A 23,528-nucleotide genomic window follows, 5' to 3' on the forward strand; every position below is an offset into this window, starting at 1 on the left:
GACTTTCAGTCTGTGAGTATCCTTCTGGGTTAGGTGGGTTTCTTGTAGACAGCATATGGTTGGATTTTGTTTCTTGATCCATTCTGCCAGTCTGTTTCTTTTAATTGGTGCATTGAGACCATTTATATTAATGGTTATAACTGTTATATGTTGGTTTATTGTTGACATGTTATCTTTCTGCTGTTGCATCTTTATCTTTCTGTTCTGTTTAATTATCTGCTTTGCTTAGTGGTTTTTTCCTAAGTGTATCTAAACTGTCTTTCAATATTTTTTGCAGGGTTGGCTTAGTGGTCATGAAGTTCTTCAGCTGTTCTTTGTCATGGAAGAATCTTATTTCACCATTGATTTTGAAGGATAGTTTTTCAGGATACATCAGTCTAGGTTTGAAATCATTTTCCTTTAGGATCTGGAATACTTCATTCCATGCTCTTCTTAGTTTTATTGTTTGTGCTGAGAAGTCTGCTGTGATTCTGATAGGTTTTCCTTTATAAATGATCTGCCTTTTATCTCTGACAGCTTTTAATAATCTATTCTTGTGTTGGATTTCTGGGATGGTGATTATTATATGTCTGGGTGTAGTTTTGTTTTGGTTATGACTATTTGGAGTTCTATAAGCTTCACTGAACCTGATGTTGGTTTCCGATCTCATGCTTGGGAAATTTTCATCTATTACTTCTCTCTATGTCCTTTTGACATCCTTTATGTCCTCCCCTTCTTTTTCATTAATCCCTGTCAATCTTATGTTGTTTATCTTTGCATCATCTTGCAGTTGTTGAATTGTTATTTCCTGATTCTTTGTTATTTTTAAAAGATCTTTCCTTTCCTGTTCACTAGCTGCAATCTTGTCTTCAAGGTCTGAAATTCTGTCTTTACTTTCATTGAGGCAGCTTTTACAGCTTTCAGTGGAATTTTTGATTTCCTGTATATCTCTGTGCATCTGCTTTTGTATTCTGTTTGTTTCTTATATTGCTCATCTAGGGATTCTATCTTTTTGTTTAATTCCTCCAATTTTTAAACTGTGTCTTTTTCAGATATATTCAGCATCTCTTTCATTTCTTTTATCATTTCTTCTTTTACCTGGGAGATAATTTCTAGTTTGAATTCCTTTAAGGCTTCCCGGAGTTGCTTGTTTATTTTAGTTGCTGTTATGTCCAATATTTGAGGTGTATGGCATATATTTTCTTCTATATACATCGCTCCTAAGGTTTCTTTGGATGGGCTGGAGGTTTGAGATTGTAATTTGGTCTTTCATTTTGTCATTTTCCTATATTTCTGTTTTTCAAGTGTTTCAAGTGTTATTTGAAAACTTCCTCAGGGTCTTTTGGAAATCTACTTCTATGCCCTCAGCTCCTGGGACTCTGGCACACAGTTCCCCCAGGCAGCCAGGCCTCTGGAACCTGTGGCAATGCCTGCTTTTGCTTAGAACTGTGCAGTTCCCCAAACACAGCCAAAATGGGGAGGTGGATGCAGGTGCCTCAGACCTGCCTAGCTGTTCCAGTGCACCCAGAAGGCTCGAGGGTCCCATACAAGCTGGGCTCGGGGTAAAGTGTGTGGGGCACCCGCCCCAGGATGCCGGGCCTCTGAAACTGATGGCACTCGCCTGCTTGCTTAGAACTTCATAGTCCTCCAAGCACATGGGGAGGTAGATGTAGGCACCCCAGACCCGCCTAGTTGTTCCAGTGCACCTGGAAGGCTCGAGGGTCCCAAACAAGCTAGGTCGGGGGAAAGTGCACGGGGCACTTACTCCAGGATGCCAGGCCTCTGGAACTGGTGACACTCACCTGCTTGCTTAGAACTCCACCAAGTTTTTTGTTTTTATATATTATTCTTTGGGGGATAGAAATAAATAGCCTCCTATTATCTGTAAAATTTCAAATAATTTTATTATTTATAATGTGATAATTTATCCTATAAAATAAAAATCCATGAGTCCACATTGATAATAAATAACTTCACTGACTTTCCTTGTTTTGAACAGTATAAATGCTCTTTGGAAAAATTCTGAAAATACAGAATATATGAAGGGGAAAAATAATAACCCCATTATTCAAGGAGACCAATTAAGAGGAGGATAAAGTGCCCCAGAATAATAATTTTATTGAGTAGATAACTATAAGCCTCATAAAATGTAATTTTTGGCTACCTGAAGCCCTAGATCAGCACTTAAAATAATGCATGCTGTTTTATTAATAGCAAGTTTCCAGCATGTGCCAAAAGTAGAATTTTATAATAACACTGATATACTCACACCTAGCTTTAAAATTATTAATACATAGCAATCCTATTTCATCAATGTATGCTCTCCCCTCTTTCCTTTGATCAAGGTTATTTTGAAGGAATATTCAATATTATTTCATTTGCTTATCCTTGTTCTAGTTTGAATCTCTAAATTAAGGACTGTCGTGCAGTTTTCATGATCAAAATAATTCAATAATGAAATCTTGTCCTATGAATCATAGTAAGGATATGCACAATTGCCCACAAAGACACTGTTTTGTTGGGAGATAAGATAGTCTGCATAGAGTAAGTCACATTCCCTGCCTATGGAACCTGATGAGATTTATTCTGTTTGGAAAAATAAATCTCTGACTGAGTGTGGATCTCCATTCAGCTCTTGATTCATGAATACAGAATTTCAAAGAGCAGGAAACAACAGACCAGATATATGGATGGCAAATACATTCAAGCGAAGAGCCTTCCCCAATGCCTTCCACCCCATGCCTTCTTCCCCAGTCATCACAAAGGGGAAGGGGCTATAGTTGAATTTCTTGTGCTGTGAGTCCTCTCTTTGGGCCTCTAGTTTTATGCTTCATTTCTGGCCCTTTAAGGACCAGGCTCAGCTCTTACCCACAGCTGTGTGTTCATGTTTCTCATTTTTCCCAAATTAACTCTGGCTGACAGAACCCCTTTCAACCCTTTTCCTTAGCTGCACTGGATGTACCTTTGCTGTATTTTCTTCTCTCCTCACGTCTTCAAGCTTCCATTGTTAGATGAGGGTCCCAACCAATTCTCCTTTCCAGAGTGCTAATATTACAAAATAAAACTTAGCTTGACTCACTTTCGCTGCCCATGTCCTGAAGCGAGTGTTATGTGCTGGGGATGCTAGGATGAATGAACAGATTCTGGCTTTGAAGAACTCACAGATTGATTGGGAGCCGGGGAGAGTTGGAGAGTGGAACATAAATGAGGGCAGAACAACATATGAGCTGAAAAAAATGTAGGCACAGATAGTATGAGAACATTACAAAGCAGTAGATGCACTTTGCTTGACATATACAGAAAAGGCCTATGCAGGAAGAGCATTTGCCTTCTGTGTTTGAATGTATTTTAACTTTGGATCAGGTTATACATTCATTTAGTTTATATATGTATAGTCTGTAAAAATGTACATCTATATTCTACCCTCAATGCCTTTCTTCCCACCCTGTGCTCTCCAGAAGATAACTACACTCTTAGTTTCCTTTGTGTCCTTCCAGAATTTCTACATGCATATATGAGAAAGCATCGTTTTATTGTTGTTTTTTCTTATTAGAGGTAGTATGTTATACGTTCTGGTGTGCACTTTGTGCTTTTTAAACTTAATACATTGTTATGGTTTGTGTTTGTATGTCACCCTCATACCTCATGTAGCCATGGGGGGTGGGCCTTTTCAGAGGCAGTTGAATCTAGAGTTTGTGATTAGTTCCTTGTCCACTGCTGAGATAGTTCATTGTCCACCTGCGCTGGGGTGGGTGGCCAGCATATCATATAAGGGAGAGAAAGAGGCTTGCTCTTCTCCTTTTGCTCTTGTTGCTTTTGCTATCTTTCACCTCCAGGAACTATTGTCCTTGGCCATGCCACCCTGCCTTAGAGCCAGCCAATGATGGACTGAAACCTCCACAGACTGTAAGCTAAGTAAACCTTTCCTTCCTTAATTTTGGGTGTCAGGTATTTTTTCTCAGCAATAAGAGAAATGTAACCAAGAAATATATCATTAGTGATTAATAAAGTGGACTCTGGAATTAGAATGTCCGCCTTTAATACTAGTTCTGTAGTTTACTAGCTGTGTGAACTTGACAACTTATGGAAACTCTTTGTGCCTAAATTTCTGTATTTGCAACTGATACTTTCACAATCCTGAAATTTTAGCACCTATCAAACTTTATCATACCCTTTCTGCACATATCTTATCAACTTTATACCAAAATCTCTTTTGGACATTCTTTTCTGGGGTTTTGGGTCTGCATCAGACTTATTTATTCATTTAAAGTCTTTATCAAGTTAATTATCATAAACACAGATTAATAGACCAAGAAATGTAAAATGAATATATTAAATCAATGTGCACCTTTAATATATTGGCCATGCTGGATTATAATAATATTTTTCTCTTTCTTCCTATGTGTGTCTCACATAAGAGAAATCATGTGATATTTAAACTTAAGTGTATGATTTACTTCACAACATTATGAACTCAAAGTGCACCCATTTTCCTTCAAATCTCCCAACTTTATCCTTCTTTATGTCAGAGTAGTACTCCACAAATACTATTTTTTATTCATCAATTCATCAGTTGTTGGATATTAATGTATCATCTGCTTCCAGCTTATGCATTAATATAAGGTGGCTTTTACGTATTGTAAATTGTGTGGCTGAAAACATGGCTATCCATGCATCACTGTAGTGTGATGTTTTTTAACTCTTTAGGGAGGATGCTAAGAGGGGGGAATAGCTGGGTCAAATGAAATTTTATTTTTAGTTTTTTGAAGAACCTCCGTACTGATTTCCATACAGGTTGTACCAGTTTACACTATCACCAACAATAAAGAAGTGTTCCCTAAAGGAGGGCCTTAGGAAAAAGGAAGGGAGGGAAAAGAGGGGGGAAAAAATGGAAGGGAAAAAATGGAAACTAAGCTTTTGTAAATAAGGAGAGAAATAGAGGTTGAAGACAAGGGAAAAGATTGGTAAAACAGAAGAATTAAGATATATGATGTACAGTTAGTCTAGCTGTTAATTCCGTCTGATGAAAGTGAACATCATATATATCTATGTACCAATAAAATTAATTAAGAAAAAAAGAGAAGGGTTTCATTTCCTCTGCAACCGCGCCAGCATTTGTTATCATTTTCTTGAAGATAGCCATTCTTTTTATAGGGAGATAGAATCTCAGTGTTGTCTTAATTTGCATTTCTCAAATGACCAGTGATGTCAAACATTTTTAAAAATGTGTTTATTGGCCATTTCTACTTCTTTATTTGACTTCTTCATTTTTGGGTGTATCTTTAAATTGGGAAGGTCTAATTGTTTGAATTCTTTATATATCTAGACGTTTTATGTTAGCAATATGTTCTCCATTTTATAGGTTGCTTTTTCACTCTGTGATTTCCTCTGCTGTGAAGAAACCCTTTTAGGGAAACTTTTTAATTTGATGTGATTGCATTTGCTGATTCTTGGTACTACTTCTCGTTCAGCTGGGATTCTGTTCCGAAAGACTTTGCCTACACTTATGTCTACAAGAGTTTTACCTATTTTTATCATCCAGTCAATTAAATATTTCTGTTTTAATATTTATATCTTTGATCCATTTTGATTTTAGTTTTATTCATCGTGAGAGATAAGGATTTAGTTTAATTGTCTACATTTGGATATTTCAATTTTCCCAGTGCCATTTTTAAAAGAAGTTATCTTTCTTCCAGTGTATGTTTTGGTACCTGGGATTGTTTCTGCATCTTCTATTCTGTTCCACTGACTCAGATGTCTGCTTTTTGCCAATACTATGCTGTTTTTATTACTGTAGCTTTGTAGTATAATTAGACATTCAGGGTTGTAATGCTTCCTGTGTTGCCTTTGTTACTCCAAATTTCTTTTGCTATTCTCGGTCTCTTCTTGTCCCATATGAATTTTATAGTTGCTTTCTCTAGTTTTTGAGGAATGTTATTGGTATTTTGGAAATATGGTCATTTTGATTATTTTGGTTCTGCCTACCCAGGAACAGGAGTTATCTTTCCGCTTTCTGATATCTTCTTTGATCATTTTTCAGAGTACTGTAGTATTCAATGTACAGATCTTTCACTTCTTTGGTTAGGTTAATTTCTCAATATTTCATTTTTCATTTTGTGAAATGTATTTTTCCGTAATTTCTCTCTCAGTGAGTTTGTTATTAGTATAGCAATGCTACTGATTTTATAGTGTTGAATTTGTATCCTGCTATGCTACCAAATTTGATTATTAATTCTAGGAGTCTTGGTGGAGTTTTGGGATCTTTCCTGTAGAGGATTATGTCACCTGCAAATAATGATAATTTTGTATCTTCCTTTCCAATCCATATCTGTTTTCTTTCTTGCTTTGTTTCTTTCTTTTACCATGAATTGAACTTAGGACCTCACATTTCCCAGGCAGGTGCTGCACTGCTGAGCTAAATCCCTAGCCCTGTTTTATTTCTTTATCTTGCCTAATTGCTCTGGCTAATGTTTTGAGAACTATATTGAACAAGAGTGGGGACTGCAGGCATCTTTGTCCTGTTTCTGATTTTAGAGAGAAAATTTTCAGCTTATGTCCATTTACTATGATGTTGGCACTTAGTTTTTCATGGATTGCTTTTTATCAGGTGGAGGTAGAGACCTTCTATGTCTATTCTTCAAAGTTTTTTAAAATCATGAATGGAGGTTTGATTTTGTTCAAATTCTTTTTTCTGCATTTATTGAGATAATCATGTGATTTTTGTCCTTGCCTTTGTTTATGTGGTGTTTAATTTTTATTGGTTTGCATATTTGAAACCACCCTGCATCTTGGAATGTATCCTGATGTATGATCATTTGTCAGTAGTTTACTGAGGATTTTTTCATCTATGTTTATTAAGGAACTGGCCTATAGTTCTCTTTTTTTGGTTGGGTCCTTTTCTGGTTTTGGAATCAATATAATGTTTGCTTCCAAGAGTGATTTTGGGGGTACTGCTTCCTTTTCAATTTCATTAATTAGTTGGAGAAGTATTGTCATTACAGTTTCTCTAAAGTTCTTGAAGAATTTGGAAGTGAGGGGCTGGGGATTTTGCTCAGTGGCATAAGCGCCCGCCTGCAAGTGCAGGTCATGAGGAATTTGGAAGTGAATCCATTGGGACCTGAGCTTTTCTTAATTGGTAGTTTTTAAAAAATTAAATCTTTAATGTCACTGACTGATGTTGGATTATTCAGGGATTTTATAAACTCTTGGTTTGTCTTTCATAGGTCATATGTAGCATCAGAAAGTTGGTTCTTTGAAATAATAAAGAAAATAGACAAACTTTGAGCCAATCTTACCAGAATTAAAGAAGAAAAGATGAAAATCCATGCAATGAGTATCTGAGATGAACACAAACTTCTCAGATGAAGCAATACACATGGCAAATAAATACATGAACAACTGTTTGATGTCACTGGTTATGCAAATTAAAACAACACTGAGAAGCCCTTTCACCCCAGAAAAAATGGCTACCACGAAATCAGCCAATAACAAATGCTGGAGGGACTACTGGGAAAAAAAGAACACTTCTCCACTGTTGGTAGGAATGTAGAATGCTACAACCACTGTGGAAATCAGTGTGGAGAGTCCTTAAAAAGCTAGGATTAGAGGTCTCATTCAATCCAGCTATTCCCCTTCTGAGTATCTTCCCAGAAGAACTGAAAACATCATACCACAGTGATATATGTGCACCCTTATTTATAGCGGCACAATTTGTAAGAGCCAAATATTGGAAACAGCCCAAATGCCCATTTGTCTTATCTCCTGATTTTAAAAAATCATTCCAGATTAGATTAGTCTTCTTTGCTTTATAGAGCAGTTTTTTAATCCGTTTTTCATATTCTGCTGTTGCTTTTAATGTATCTTTGAGAAGTTGGTGTTTGAAGGCTTCATTGTTTTCTGGCTCTGAAATCCTATCCTCAAGCTGGTCATTTCTGCTGCCAATAATCTCAGGATAATTTTTAGTATTCTGGTTTTCTGGTGGAAACCTTTTCATGGGCTGTCTTTGCCAACCTGGTCATTCATGTTTTGTATCATTTTGTTTCATTCAGCTTTTTATTAGTGCCTTTGAAAGCTCCTGGGTCATTTTTGTTATTACTTTCATTACCAGTTTAGTTATATATCTTCTGTGATTTCACCAAATACCTCTTTGATCTGTTTTCTAACCTCCTCTGTTATCCTTTTGAGTAACTTGGGTGTAGGCCTTGAGCTATTCTCTCCCTTGAAGGCCCCTGCATTTGCTTTAGGAGAACTGGAAGTTTTGGGAAGCATTTTATAGCTTTGTCTTTCCATATTTCTATTAGTTTTGTTTCATGCTGAGGTTTGAGGATGTTTATAGTACAAAGACTCTGTTGCTAACTTAGAGATCTCTGTAATTCACCAAACATATGCAGCATCTGTCGTGTGTAAAGCACTGTGCTGTGTGCTGAAGTACAATGACAAATAACATCTGGTCCCCAGTCCCTTAATTTCTTCTCTGAAAGTTAAGCTTTTAAGTTAAGTCTAAGCCCTCTCATTTGGTACACTTTGAAGAATATCTAATCTATTACTTTATCTCATGCCAATTTATGCTGGCTTTTAATTTTTTTTTCTTCCAAACTGATAATGCATTTACGAATAACCAGCAGTGACTTCTCGGAGTGCAGTTTTAAAGATTATGAGGCTATTTGGAGAGTCAGTGACAGAGAGTGCAATGATTAGTCATGCCTGATGTGGAGGAGGAGGGAGATAGGAAGGCAAACACACCGTATATTTGTCACACCTGGACTAGTTGTCCAGAATGATCAGTTTCTCTCTGCAGTTGTTACAAATGACAACAACCATATTTTACTGCTTTACCTCACAATTTCTTAAAGTGCTGCCTAAGCTATTTTCCTCTTGGGAAGCCCTGGAGTAAGAAATCCATTTAACTTGGCTGAATGATAGTTTCTCAAATATTTTATTTTTGTCCAAAGACCTTTATCTCCTCACTGCTAATGGAATGACCTGCATTAATGCTGGACACGTTACTTTGCTTCAGTTCTGTAACAATGTCCACTGCCACTGTTTGTGAGTACCTTGATTTACATATGTTGTAAGTGGCTTTTTAATGAGAAGAAAATCTGTGGATTGAATATTTATGTTCTACGAAGCCCTTTATTTTATAATTTCTTCTTTCTACCTAAAATTTCTCATGTCACATCTGGAATTAAAAATGGTTAATGGTTGCTTTCTGGAGTATACTGTTTTTCAAGATCACATACAACTGAGTTCTGCCTCTCTGAGGTGTATTTAAGATAGTTTACTAATTTATTTGTTGGCTGGAAGGCATGCTCATTAATGAAATATTTCCTCTAAGAAGTTAACCCTCCAAAAGCTATTGCCTCATGAGAAATACATTTGGATTTCTGAGCATGTTTCTCTCTGTTCACTTGTGGTCACCTCTCTGACCTTAGAGGGTGAGGATTGGGGTATAGCTTGGTTTAGCCATGGAAAGAATTTTCCACTCCCTGCCTCTGGGAGAATGTTTTGGTCATTGTCTTAGTTGCTATGTCACTTTGAGCCAACCCACTGAATCTCTGAACTCAAAATGATGGTAATAGTTCTGCTTTCCCTACTTTAGGGACCTAGTAAGATGACTAAATGAAATTATAGACAGAAAGCACTACCTCTGCAAAAGCATTATTGTTGTATGTCTGGGTCTGAAATTTTCCCTGCTAGTTTCCCTTTTGCTCTTGTCTTAACTAGATGCAGTGTGTGAAACACAGTTTTTTTTCTCTGTAGCATCCAGGTGTGCTTTTCATGAAGAGCTAGTAGACCAAACATCTGTTTCCAACTCCTACTTTGTTTTGATGGTAGGACTTTTCCCTTTATCTTTCTTCTTGTTCATTATATAGGTCTTGAGCAGAGTTCTGATATTAAATTATAAATTACACTAATAATGTCTTTTAACATGTCTGCAAAGAGAAGGGAAAAGAAGGTGCACTCCTCCCTGACAAAATTAAGTTTTGTTGAATAAATGCTCCAACTTGGTGAGAATCTGGGAGAAATGAGAGTCTAGAACGAGAAATGCAGAACTTATTTGCTAAAATGCTGAGGGTCTATTTCTATTCCGTGTGCCTTAACTTGGGTAAAGATGAAGTGTTATGTGGCAGGATGCAACTGCATAAGCCACAGCTTCCTAACACTCCCTGGCTCTGTTTTATTCATCCCCTTTTTCTATTCTGTTTCCTTTCTTTCTTCTTCTTTTTTCTTCTTCTTCTTCTTTTCTATTCTGCTTCCTTTCTAAAACTGTCATTTCTCTAGTGTCCTGCAGGGTACTTATACTTAGACCCCTTCCCACAGGGACTTACTACCCATCGGCAGGAGCTGTCAGCTCCCTCCAGGTCTGTCCTACCTCTGCTGAGGTCACCCCCTTCCCCGGTCAGCCCTCATGCAGTGACTAAACAGGCTGGTGGTATAAAGTTGGGCCTTCTCAGCCTGCCATGAGACACTATGGGCCTAGCACTTGGGAGTTCCCAGGTTGGTGAATTTAGGCATTTCTGTGGGCCTGCATCACAAATCCATTTTTTCTTCTGTCCTACCTTGTTTCCTCTCCTTCCTTCACAGGTATTGATTGCCAATGTCTTTTAAAAATGTTTTAAAAACAGCCTTATTGAGATTTATTTACCATAAAATTTATAACCCATAAAATTTACTGTTTTAAAGTGTACAGCTCAGTTATTTTAGTACAGTCACAAAGTTGGGGACTACCACCACTAATTCCAAAACATTTTTAGGACTCTTGGAAAGAAGCTATGCACCAATTAACAGTCACTGCCATTTCCCTTTTCCCCCAGCCCCTGGTACCACCAATATACTTTCTTTCTTTCTTTCTTTCTTTCTTTCTTTCTTTCTTTCTTTCTTTCTTTCTTTCTTTCTTTCTTATGGGAAACTTCTTTCTTTTTATTTAGACCGTAAAGAGAAAAAAATGAACTTTGTTCACATATTATCTTAAGAAAAATCCAGTTTTACATATTTCTAAATCAATAGAACTAAATGATCAGAGAAATACTTCCTTCTGTAAAAATTGGCCAAATTTTATCAAATATCTAATATCTGGTATAATTCAAATTATATAAAGACTGTCTGGGATCATAACATTCCAAAGTTGTGACAACTGTAATTACATTCTAATGGCTGTTAATATACTTGTTGTCATGTTACTTTTGTCCAAAAGAGAAGAGCTGAATCAGTCAGAGTAAACTAAGTATTAGTCTTTTGCCAACAGTAGTTTAGATTGTGATGGGCAGCAGAAATATTCGTGATAAGTAGTTCTACTTTAATGAAGTGTAATTAAGGAATATTTTTCGTGAGCATCTCAGAGCATCACATGACCTTTTGTAAGAGAAAACTATGAAAGGAAAAATAAAGATGAAACAGCTACCACAAACAAAAAGTATTCCCCTCAAAAGCACATGCAGGGGTGAGGGGTGAGGTTAGAGGGCCGATGATGCTGACGTGAATGGGAGGTGAGCACTGTATTTATTTGTTTTATACAACTCTTGCTCTTTACAAAAAAGGTTATAATCATGCCCCTGAAAGGGTAATCCATGGCATTTGAAATCAAACACTTTGTAGTCATTTAAAAGGCCTGTTTTCAAAGTTAGCATACAAAGGTCTGTGCGTCCTGCACTGTGCATTATGACAAAAAGGCTTACTTTTAATAAGGACCATTTGGGAGTTATGAACCCATGGGTTTAACAAGTATCATTTTATGGTTGCCTTTTGCATCTTTTTGTTTTGGGGATCTTCCACTTAATCAGGGTGCTCAGTAGCTTATTGCAGTTTGTTGGTAGAGTCTTCCTTTTCTGACCCTGTATCAGTTTCAGACTCATTCGGACTTTCAGGGTCAGGTGAGTCATCCTCGTGGTTGTTGTCTTCATCATCATCATCATCATCATCATCATCATCATCATCATCATCTGTAGCCGCATCACCTCCTCCATCATGGTCTACCTCACTGAAGCCAAGTTCACAGCGCCATCGATGCTTCCTGACTATTTACTGTACACAGTGCTGATACTGAGACTCCAATTTTTCATTAATTTTCTTGGCTTCTTCTCCTGGACGGAAATGTGATGTTGATTTGTGATCTCCTATAACAAGATGACTCGTGTGTTCCTTTTTTCCTGCACCCTGAGGAACGTCTGAAGAACTTTAGTTTTCTCTCTTGACTGCCCAAGTCTGCTTCCTTCCAATCGCTAGATCTGAGGTCATTGTCTCTGAAAGCTGAAGACTTCCTCAGTACCAGTGAGATTCCCTGCCAGTGCTCATGGTTGCTGTGACCCCAGCAGCAAATGCCGAACATGCTCGCTGGCAGCCACCAGCCCCAGCCCATTAATCTACCTTCTCTAAGACCGTCTACTGTGGATATTTCCTATAAAAGGCCACTGTGTGGTGTGGCCTTTTGTGACCTTTTTCACTTAGCATAATGATTTCAAGGTTTATCCACGTTGTGGCACATATTAGTACTTCATTCCTTTTTCTGAGTAGGTAGCATTTTAAAATCAGATATGTATTCAGATTCTAATTCTGTTTATGCAGATATCAGCTAATGTGAACTTGGTCAATAATAAACGTGTCATATCCCAAACTCCATCTTAGCTTGTATTTCTGGAGTCTGACCAGCCAACTACACACACATGAAAGCTTTAGGGCCTTAATTTCTGTATCAATGGAAGTTTTCAAAAATTTTCCAATAAATGTGGTTCTGACAAAGTGAAATCCTGGCACCAGATGCCAAGATAATAAAAAACTCTGTTATTACAATAAGTAATGTGGGCAGTCTGTCAACCACTTGTTTGGTAGCAGGTTTGTGCAAGGAAGAGATTTCATGTGCTTGAAATTTGGTTAAAAAAAAAGAGAGAGAGAAGAAGACAGAAGAGTCAGGAGAAAGATGAGGCCAGAGGGACCTATACCGGTCACACTGGGAATGGCATTTATGGCGTACTGAGATACTTGAAACCTTTGCTCGTGCAGGGAAGACATATAGAAGGCCGTGTGAGGTCAAGGTACCCTAATTTTACTTGTGAATTACAAATAGCAGGTAGATCTTCCATCTCAGAAGACGTTTTGATTTGTTCAAAGTCTGAGAGAAAATAAATTACTAAAGGTAAAGGGATACATTGTTGGGTTGAAGGAAGTCAGAAAGAATATTAGGGATGGGGATCTGAAACTGACATGGGAAGAAGATGGAGAAGAAGAAAAGCAGCATTGTGTATGGAGACTATGGTCTTCAGGGTTGACACACCTGGATGTTTATCCCTCTTCCATTCCCTAGTAGACCTGTGACTTCGGGCAGATCCCCTGACTTCTCTGACTTACCATTTCCTCATCTTTAAAGGAGGATAATAGTACAATCACCAGCTTTTTCTCATGAGATGAAAATGATAGCCAACTCCTCTTAGCTCGTGTTTCCTGTTCCCATTTCCAGTTGGGTCAGGAAAGCAGTGCCCAGGGTGGGGCTTCAGAGTTGGATTACAGGCAACCACAAGCAGAAGACAGAGAATGCCAGGGGAGCATGGAGCCAATGGGGGGGGGGTCAGGGAAAGAGAAGACCAGAATCAAGGGAACTGCAGGAATCAGGTTAGGCAGATGCATATCTGTATGAATACAATTTTTCTGGATATTTGTTCTTTTTAAGGGTTCAAAACAATATTTCTCCCTCCATCAACCTAATTTGCCTAATATTCACTGGGTGCCTTTCGCTAGTGGGGCCTGAAAAATCTCACACATAATTTTAGACCTTTTACAATAGTGAGCCAGAAAAAGCAAAGTCAAGGGCTGCATTCAGGGAGTGCAACTGATTAATTCTAAAAATCCATAAACAGCCGCCTCCTTTGTTTTTATTTTTGTTTTAAAATCCCCTTTTACTGACATATATCTTAACTTTTTTAAAAAATCATTTCTCTAATTTTTAGTTCCAAGTGATAGATGCTCAAGATCTGTGACCTCTGCAGTACATTGCCACCCCGTTATGCTAGCACTGAAAGTCAAGCAGACTTTGGCAGCTGCTTCTGAGCTACCCTGGACCCTTGCCATCTCTGAAGTTCATCTCCGTTTCAGAGTCTGCTACTTGTCAGCTGTACAGAGATACTGCCAGCCTCTAAGGACATGAAAACAGCACACAAGACCATGCATTTGACCTGCTGGCTCACTCTTCTTTTGTAGGGGGACACTGGCAGCCTCTAGAATTAGCAAAATGGTACAAACGCTGTGCATTTGACCCACTGGGGATCACTCATGGCACCTGCATTTTGAAGAATACAAAGATAACTGAAGTCTGTGATAAGGACATGACACCACAGGGGAATGTTTTTTAGATGCTTACATAGAATGCATGGGTTTTTGATTGTCCTGAGTTCAATTATTTGTCAATATTTTCCCAGAGCTTCCTATTACTCTGAAATTCATGAAGCTACTTTTTTTCCTTTTTTTGCAGATCAAAGACAATAAAATAGTGGCATTTTCACATGGTTCCAGCTGACATATGACAGGCACCATGCTAGGAACTGGAGGTGGAGAGATGAAGCATAGCTTCTGGCCTGAAGAAGCTTCCAGAGTCCAAAGAGAAGGACAGAAGTGATTGAAATGCAAGTGATATGGGATGTCTTTCAAATGTGATAGATGATGGCATCCCAAGAGGAAAGGACTAAAGAAAAGCTTCCCAGAGAGGTCTCCTGGGATTTTGTGCATGGAATAAGAGATATTTTTTTTGGTGGAGTTCTTAAAATTGGTAATAAAAGCTAGGGATATACAGTGTGGTGACTTTATACAATTTCAATGTAGCATAAGGTCAAACCTCAATAATTAATCTTTTATTATGCATCAATCATCGCTTCTCTGATGTAACCTTGACTAATGCACACAGCTAGACTGAGGTCAACCTGTGTGTGATTGAGTGCCATCCCACATTCGATGACATATTAAGTAGCAAAGAATAATGTGTTTGCAAATGTCAACATTTATATTGATGGCCCTGGGAAATTCTCAAGGGGACCATTCCTAGCATCTCTTTCCCAGGGGGTGTTACCAGTCTTTATTTTTTCTTCTCTTCTCCTGATCCATCACATTTGGTCCAAATGCCAGAGAAAACCAGGAGCCTTGAAAGGTTCAGAGAATGCCAAACTGAGGAGTTTTAGTGACAGATAAGCCTTCTGACTATGGAATGGTCCTCCTGTCTTCTACTCCTCTGAATCCTGAGTGCTCTGCTGGGCAAGGAAGACATTGATGCGTGTTGCAGTGGACTTAGTGTTGCTGCAGGAACTTTATAAAACAATGCATGTCACGTCCTTACCATACGGTCTAACACAGTGGAAGCATTCAATAATGTTAGCCTGCTTTCGTTAGTTATTATGTACATATGTGTATATGTATAACACAAACCCATTAAGGGTACACTGGTTTCAGGCATTTTTCTAATGAATTAATTCAACTTTACCCTTCGATACAAAATAATGAAACTCTTCAAACAATAATATGCATAGGTGCTATTACCATGTTCTTTATGACTGTGCTTTAACACAAAATATTGAAAAATTTATAGCATTCTCTACTTCAAGTCAACTAGGATTAATAGCATTAACCATTTAACTGTTAAGGGTACATCTCCGTGGCACTGATTCCATTCATATTGTCCTATCATTGCTGCCATTCACTTACAGAACTTTTCATTTTCTCAAACTGAAACTCTACCTGTTAAACAGTAACGCTCTATTCCTTCCTGCCTTTACCCCACACCACCCCTGGCAGCTACCATTCTTTCTGTCTGTATGAGTTCATTTATTTTAGAACCTCACACATCCAGAATTGTACAATATGTGTTCTTACGTAACTGCCTTATTTTATATCATAGTTCTTTCTTTCTTTCTTTCTTTCTTTCTTTCTTTCTTTCTTTCTTTCTTTCTTTCAAGGCAGGTTTTGTTCTGTTGCTCAGGCTGTCCTTGAACTTGTGATCCATTTCAGCCTCTTAAGTAGCTGAACTTGGCTTTTACCCTACCGTGTTGGGGACCGAACCTGGCGCCTCGTGCATGCCAGGCAAGCACTTCACCACTGAGCCCCATCCCCAGCCCTCATTTAACATAATTTAGAGACTTGTTGTGACATGTATCAGAGTCTTGTTTTTTAATACTGAATAATGTCACTATGCTCCATTTTAGTGATCATTGCATTTGCTGATGGGCACTTGAATGCCTGTCTTTTATCTCTTTTGAATAAAGCCACTATGAATGCAGCTGTACACATATTTGAGTCCTTGCTTTAATTTCTCGTGGATGTATACTCAGAAGTGGAGCTACTGGATCATAAGCTCTATCTTTAAATTTTGAGCAACTAGCTTTTATCAGAATTATTATTAATGTTATTTCAAAGTTTCTCTTCTAGTGAACAAAGGGGACAGAGAGAGCAGGCTAAGAGGGTGTCAAGGTCTGTCATGGCTTGAAGAAGTCAGTGCTAGTGGTCTGTATGCCATGACCCCAACTTTGACTCTGGCACAGTGCAACTCTTTCTTCTTCTGGCATAGAGGAAAGGGTGTGTAGGCAAGGTCAATTGAACATGGGGAGGGTCAGCCCAACCTCCCCTACAATCATAGGGGAGATTGGGCACCTGAGGTTTTGGCTGTGCAGCTGAAATGTTGCTCTTTCTCCCTACCTCCTGTGGTGTTGACAGGTGGCAGGTGCAGTGCAGAGAGAGGCCCAGGAGTGGGGCAAGCTGAGGAGGACCTGAGACTGGAAAATGAATGCAGTGGGCAGGAGATAGCAGCCCAGTGTCTGCTGGCAAGCATGAGGTTGTGAGTTTGATTCTTGATACTGAGGAAAAAAAGGAAAAGAAGGGAAAGGAAAGGAAGGAAAAGGAAAGGAAAAGGAAAAGGAAAAGGAAAGGAAGGGAAGGGAAGGGAAGGGAAGGGAGGAAAGGAGCATGAGGTTGGCCAAACTAGCAATCATAGAGGCAGAAGTCTGGTGCTGCTTAGGATCTCACAGACACCTGTGAACTCAGTGCTCCAAAACCTGAGTCCTAATTTTTAAACCTCTGTTCCCCACAGGGGGACAATACTGTATGCAAAAATTCTAGCAGATTCAAAATAAAATCATCTCTAGCTAGGTTCTTCACAACTAGTTAGATCCCTGGCCTCTGCCTGCCTCCTCTATCTCAGAGGGTATTTGGGACGCGCTCAGCTTTGTATCTGAGCTAACAGCTCTCACCAGTGTGAGGATTTAAGACTGAGTGACCCTCTCATTTGTTTTGGTAAGTACTTTTGTGCTAACAACAGGGCTTCTGTGGAGCTCCTACATTCCTTTTGCTATTAATCAGTCTCCAGCCTTCTCTTGTAAGGACACCCTCCCTCCCTCAATATCACACAGGCCAGAAGTTACTAGGCTTCTTTACTCACACTCCTTCTTTAAGATTATTGAGGGTGGTGATTCTTCTCCACAGAAGACTTCAGATTTAGATTTAAGGTGTTATTTCCAATGTGGTTATATACACAGAAATAAGGCCTAATAAGATGATGTTCATGGAACTATAAATTTATGTCCCATTAATGGCTATTTTGTCAACAGTGCATCATACAGTATTTTAATAATTAATCTTAAAAGTATGTTGTCGGGCTGGTGATTTAGCTCAGTGGCACAGCACCTGCCTGGCAATCATGAGGTTATGAGTTCAGTTCCTGATACAAAAAAATATATTTTGTCTATGTAATAATTACAACACATTATATTTTCTGTTAGTGTTAGAATCATTAATTGGTTTAATGTAAATATTTCAAATATGGCATAAATTTGGTGCTCACCCTTGGCTTCGCTCAGCTCACAGGACATGTAGATCTCTTGGTATTATGGTTTATATCTAGATTTCCTCTCAAAGTCTCATGAACTCATTGATGGGGTTTTTGAAAGGTGACTGAATCATGGGGATACTGCAGCTAGGAAGTGGGGCCCAACTGAAAGAGTGTGGACTCTGGGGACATGACCTAGTAGAGTGGATTTCCTTCTCTGGCTCCCTTGTCCCTCTGCTCCCTGATTTTTAAGATGTGAGTTGCTTTCTTTTGCTCAAGCACTTCCATCATGTCACTGATCATGCTAGGACTGAAACATGAGCCAAAATAAATCTTTCTTCCTTTAAGTTGTGGCTGTTGGGCATTTTGTCCTTGTAACAAGGAAAGTTACTAAGATAATTGGAAACTGTGCTTGTTTCCAGCTTCAAGGTAGGAGCCTTGGACTCCATTTACAGATGTCGATTCTCCACTGTCTTGCAGATACTTTTCTCTAGGATTTGACCAGTTGCCCTGGAAGATTCTCTTGGATTGTCAATGCATTCACTTTCCTGGATTCTGAGTAGTAATATCAGGCTGGATCATTGGGTCACTTAGTTAGAACTACTAGGTTGAGCAAAATTATGTGCTGCTTAAATTTGGTTCAAAATTATTGTTCTCAGATGGACTCTAGACTTTCTGGTTGTAATTCTGGAACAAGCTGGAGCATATTGGAACCAGTATCTTTAGTCTCTTCCCCATGATGCATATATTTCACCAACCCCCATGATTTGATTATTTATTACTGCGTAACAAATTACCCCCAAGTTGAGCAGCTTAAGACAGCAAGTGTGTATTGACATACATATTTTCAATGAGTCAAGCATCTGGAAGAAGATCAGTTGAGCAATTCTGGTTCACGATGTCTCACAAAGCTGTTGGCAAGATTTTGGCTGGTATTGTCATCATCTTAAGACCGAATATGGTATGGAGAATTTATTTCTATATTCACTCACTTAGTTGTTGGTAGGCCTTAATTCCTAACTGGTTGTTGGACAGAGTCTCCCTCAATTCATCACCATGTGGTCTTCTCCAAGGAGCAGCTTACAACATGGCAATTGGCTCTTCTTGACTTCAGCAATATGAGAAAGAGAGCCCAAGGTAGAAGCCATAATCTTAACTCACGAATTGTATATCATTGCTTCTTCCATATGAGATTGGTCACACAGGCCAAACCTTACTACTCTTTCAATTGGGCCCCACTTCCTAACATCACATTTAGCTGCAGTATCTCCATGATTCAGTCACCTTTCAAAACTATGTGGGAAGGGACTACAGAAAAATATGAATATCAGAGTTTAACTTGGAAGCTGGCTTCCATATCTTAGCTTCCCACTTGGCAAGTCAAGTTGCTACCTCATACAGTAAAATAGAGATATTGTTTAATTCAGGGAAGTGACTCCTAGGAAGTTCTTAGTAGAATTCAGGCACTGTTCTACAAGCTTTGAATGGATGAATTCAATAAATCTTAACAATCTGTGAGGTTAGTACAAGAGTTACTACCTTTTTGTGGTATGTAAAAAGAGGCACAAAATGGTTAAGTGACCATTACTTCATACTATATCTCTGAATGAACAAGACATTACTTAAGACTCCTCATTCTCCTGCATTTACTATTTTTTCATTTGGAAATGGAGCTCCTTAACCTGCATCCCTTTAAGTGCCATCTGTCTCTTACGCCTCTTTTGGTTGCAGGCAGTTCTTAAGGAACTCAGGGCTCTGACTTCCAAAAGACCCTCAAGCAACAAGTTTGAACCTGAATGCAGCTTTGGAGGAGGGTATCCCTGGTACTTTTGTTCCCTTCTCTGCTGTCACTCTGGGAGTCGGGCAGCTACTGGCCCATGCTAGGGGAAGGGATGGGCTCTGGTTTTCAGAAAATACAACAGTTAGTAGCTAACTGAAATGAGAGCAGAGTCAGGAAGACAGAGAGTTCACTCCAGGCTGACGATGAAGGGCATTCCACAGTCTGCTCCCTACCTGCCTTCCCAGGTTATTTTTTATCTTTCACTTCTATTGACAACAAATGACTCATCTTTAGGAACGCATTGTCCTCTTCTTTCCTTTGTGCCCTTGTTTTCTCTCTGCTCCCTCTCACCGTTCTCCATCTACTGATTCCTACAACTTCACAACCCAGCTGTCAGTCAGGGGTATCTTTCTGCAAGCCAGTGCACCTAAGACTTTAGTGAAACCTTCATGAAAACCCTCATTTTGAGGCTCTGTTAAACTTAAGATTTTAATTTGGTAGGTCTGAGGTGGGGCTTAAGGCTCTGTACTCCTAATAAATTTTTGGGTGCTGTGAACATTGTTGATCTGTAGACCACACTTTTTAAGTAGAAAACATCTAGCTTTCATTTTTTTCCTTTGGTCTTGTTGGAAATTTAAGCCTTTGGAAGGGAAATGAGATATCTTGCACTGAGTACTGGTAATGTGATATTCAAGAATGGTTAAATTCTTTTGGGAGATGTGTAGAAAGTATGGATTCCTGTTTTGCCTGGTACAATAGGGTTTCCTGAGACACAAGACTTTCAGTGCTATAATTAGGAAAGTCTAAGCTAGATATGGGGTGCATCCCTTGCCATCCCATGAGTCAAGAAGATTGCTGAGTGTTTGAGGCCAACCTAAGCTACATAGTTAAAGATCAGTTTGAACTGCGCAAGACTGTATTCTAAACAAGAAAAACAAAATAAGGAAAGTAGTCCTGGGTACCCTACTTCTGGTGGGTAGAGATGGTAGGGGCTGAAAATTCTGTTATTTATAACTTTCACACTAAGTGACAAAATTCTGCTAAATGTGTGAATATTTACTGGCCAGAAGGACAAGAAAGTCTTACAACTGATTCTTGAGGCTTTGGGGAAGATCCCATCTCTGCCTGAGGCTCTGTAGGTAACCCACCATGATAGTTTTTTCCTAAAATGGACACTAGAAAATTATGATTGCAGAATCAATCAACATTTGCAAGGGCATCTAAGGATAGAGACATAAGACCAACGGAACATTAGACTTTGGGCATTGCACCAACACTATTAGACTGCTTGTTGAATTTCTGTACTGCATATAAACTTGAGCACTAGGCTTGGTTCTACTGCCAGTGAGGAGCCCTCAGGATTTTGGACCAGAGTGCCTGCCTCAGGAATATGGGGTTCAGCCAGGGAATCAGCTCTGTGCCTTTTGACTCAGACTTAATTAGATTTAGCATGCATTGGTCTTTGTGCTATTTTGCTTGGAGGATGGCTAGAAGGTCATTTCAAGAAGTTATCATAATTCAAAGTAACTTCATTCCAAGTGGCAAAATATTTCAGATAAAATAAATTCCTTTTGGCTTCTCCTTATTCTTTCTTGTTCAGCACCAGGAAGAGTGAGGGGGAATGGAATTGTTTTTCTTTGGACTCAGGAGAGCACAAAACATGAAGACCCCTTCCAGGGATCAGAGAAGCCAAACAATGAGGTCCTGGGACTGAGCTGGAATAGCTGACGGCTTTTTCCTTAGGGAGAGAGAAGGTCTCTTTTGGACTGAGTCTTGGCATTTTTAAAAAAATTTAAAGTTCAATTTATTTTCCTGGAAAATATAATAACAACAACAAAAACAAAAACCAGATTTTCCTCACCTATAAGCATTTCAGAATAAACTGTTTGGGAGTGTCATGGCTGAGCTGCTATAGATATAAGTTCTGTAAAGACATTTTTCAGAACAATGTTAGCATTTGTGAGCTCTGGTCCTCCCTGTGGATTTGTGAGCCAACCTCTGACATTGTGCAGCTAAACAACTTCCCCTTTCACCTACTTTCTTTGTTTTCCAGCTGTTTGGTGCGTGCTCTGTGTGCACATGTGAACAACTCTTGATGATTTTGTTTGCTTACATTTCTTCCTCAACACTGAGAAAGAATAGATGTGTTCCGTGAGGCTGTGGAAGCCAGGGGAGCTGGAGCCATGAGTATATCCTGTTGGGAAGGATGCCAAGAGGCTCTGGGGATTGTGACCTGTGTCAGGCAACAGCCCTGGACTTCACACAAAGACCTTTTATTTCACGGATGGAGACCCTGAGACCTAGGAAAAAAATTTTAATGCTTTTGATTAAAATTCAGTCTCAGGATTGAAAGGCACCTTAACAATTACATATGCAACCTAAAGTAGATGATGGCATTCTTATCTTTCTGTCCTTGGGGAGTGACCATGAGCACACTACTGGCCTTACTGATAGCGGGCAAATTACCCTTTGTCCTAGGAAATGGGGTCTCCTTCGTGATTTCCATGCAACGCAGGATATTTGGACCAGGACAGTGTTTTGAACCCTATTTTAAAATATAATTTCAATTATAACTAAGCAATTATGGAATTAATGTATTTTCACTGAAAAAGTACTTCTTGGAGAAAACTTCATTTAGCATTGGTCAATTAATTGAAAAATGCTTAGAAACTTTTAATTCTTATAAGGAATTCAGCCTTTCTTAAGCAAAATACCTTATTTGGGGTCAAATATCTAGTAACTGTTTTGCAGAACAAATGTGTGAAAATGCTTATTTGAGTTAAATTTCTTTAGAAAGTATATGTAAATTTAATGTTTTTGTGAGTCAAATAATATTCTAAATGTAATGGGGAAAGCTTACCACTCAAAAGCAACCTATGGAACATATATTGCTAAATATGGAGATTATGTAACAAAGATAAAGTTTTGATGTGCATATACTATAAGTAATTCTGGAATTTTATATATAAAGATCTGAATGCTTCCAATGTATGTGAAATTTTGGGAAACTTTCATTTTTTTCATTTTTTATTTTTCATCTATCTGTATTTTCAAAATGTCAGTTTTCAACACAATTGCCTTTTAAAGTGGCATCCCCAGTGACAAAGACTCAAGACAACCAACCCATAAGGGACTTCAGTAACTGCGGCAGGTCCTTTTTGAAAACCCATGTACAATTCCCAGTTTTTGTAAGTGTCATTGAGGGAGACAGGGAGTCTTGCGTTTGTATCTCCTTTTTATGATTGCTGTAGTGACCCATGTCTTTTGGGAGAAGGGTGAAAAGAGATATGAAATAAAAATGTTTAGAAATTTTAAAAAATGACAAATCCTTTAGATAAGGATTACCTTATATTCTTCTAGGTAAGAAATATTTTTAGTAGCGAGATAGGCATTATCTTTTCTTTTATCCTTAGTATAAACCAGGGAGATATTCTTTTAGTTGTTTTCTGTGAGAAACAAATAGCTAACTAATCATTATCCTCATCATATTTCTCTGAACAAAAACCTGTCTTGGTGCCTGTCTACATATCCAGACTAACCTCTGCCTGATTTTTGGAAACTTGTATGATCTGATCTTATTTTATGTCTCCAATTTATGTAATGCTGGCCCTTTCTGACAATTCTATACTCTAGCAAGGCTTATTTTTCTAGTTCTCTTGTTCCTAGTTTTGGAAACATTAACCAGAGCAATTAGACTAGAGAAAGAAATAAGAGAAATAAAGGTAGGAAACAAAGAAGTTAAATTATCACTATTTGCAGATGACTCTTATTTCAGGGTTTTTTGTATTTTTTTGGACTGGGGATCAAATGCACCTCATGCTTATGGCACTTATGCGACTGAGCTAAATCCTCAGCCTGTTTCAGGGTCTCTATTTATGATTTTTTCCAGATAGGAATGTCTTTTCTGTCTCTTCATGTTCATGGCAATCTGTTTCTTATGCTGAATTTTCCTTTTTCTGGCTAACTATGGCAGTTTTG

At 38.5% G+C, this 23,528-nt stretch overlaps 1 long non-coding RNA gene and 1 pseudogene across 1 annotated transcript in view; one reads left to right on the top strand and one right to left on the bottom strand.

Annotated features, from left to right (window-relative positions):
- Positions 1-16,240, top strand: part of LOC134473736 (uncharacterized) — a 58,171-nt gene extending 41,931 nt beyond the window's left edge. Inside the window, exon 3 of the long non-coding RNA XR_010044165.1 lies at positions 14,438-16,240. This is a non-coding gene — a long non-coding RNA (uncharacterized LOC134473736). The remainder of the gene's footprint in view (positions 1-14,437) is intronic.
- On the bottom strand, positions 11,678-12,304 carry LOC100721335 (small acidic protein-like; annotated as a pseudogene).
- Positions 16,241-23,528: the final 7,288 nt, after the last annotated feature.

The sequence above is a fragment of the Cavia porcellus genome, unplaced genomic scaffold (genome assembly GCF_034190915.1).
Source record: "Cavia porcellus strain 051 isolate PalLab524CR breed Dunkin Hartley unplaced genomic scaffold, mCavPor4.1 scaffold_1, whole genome shotgun sequence".
NCBI classification, from domain to species: domain Eukaryota; kingdom Metazoa; phylum Chordata; class Mammalia; order Rodentia; family Caviidae; genus Cavia; species Cavia porcellus.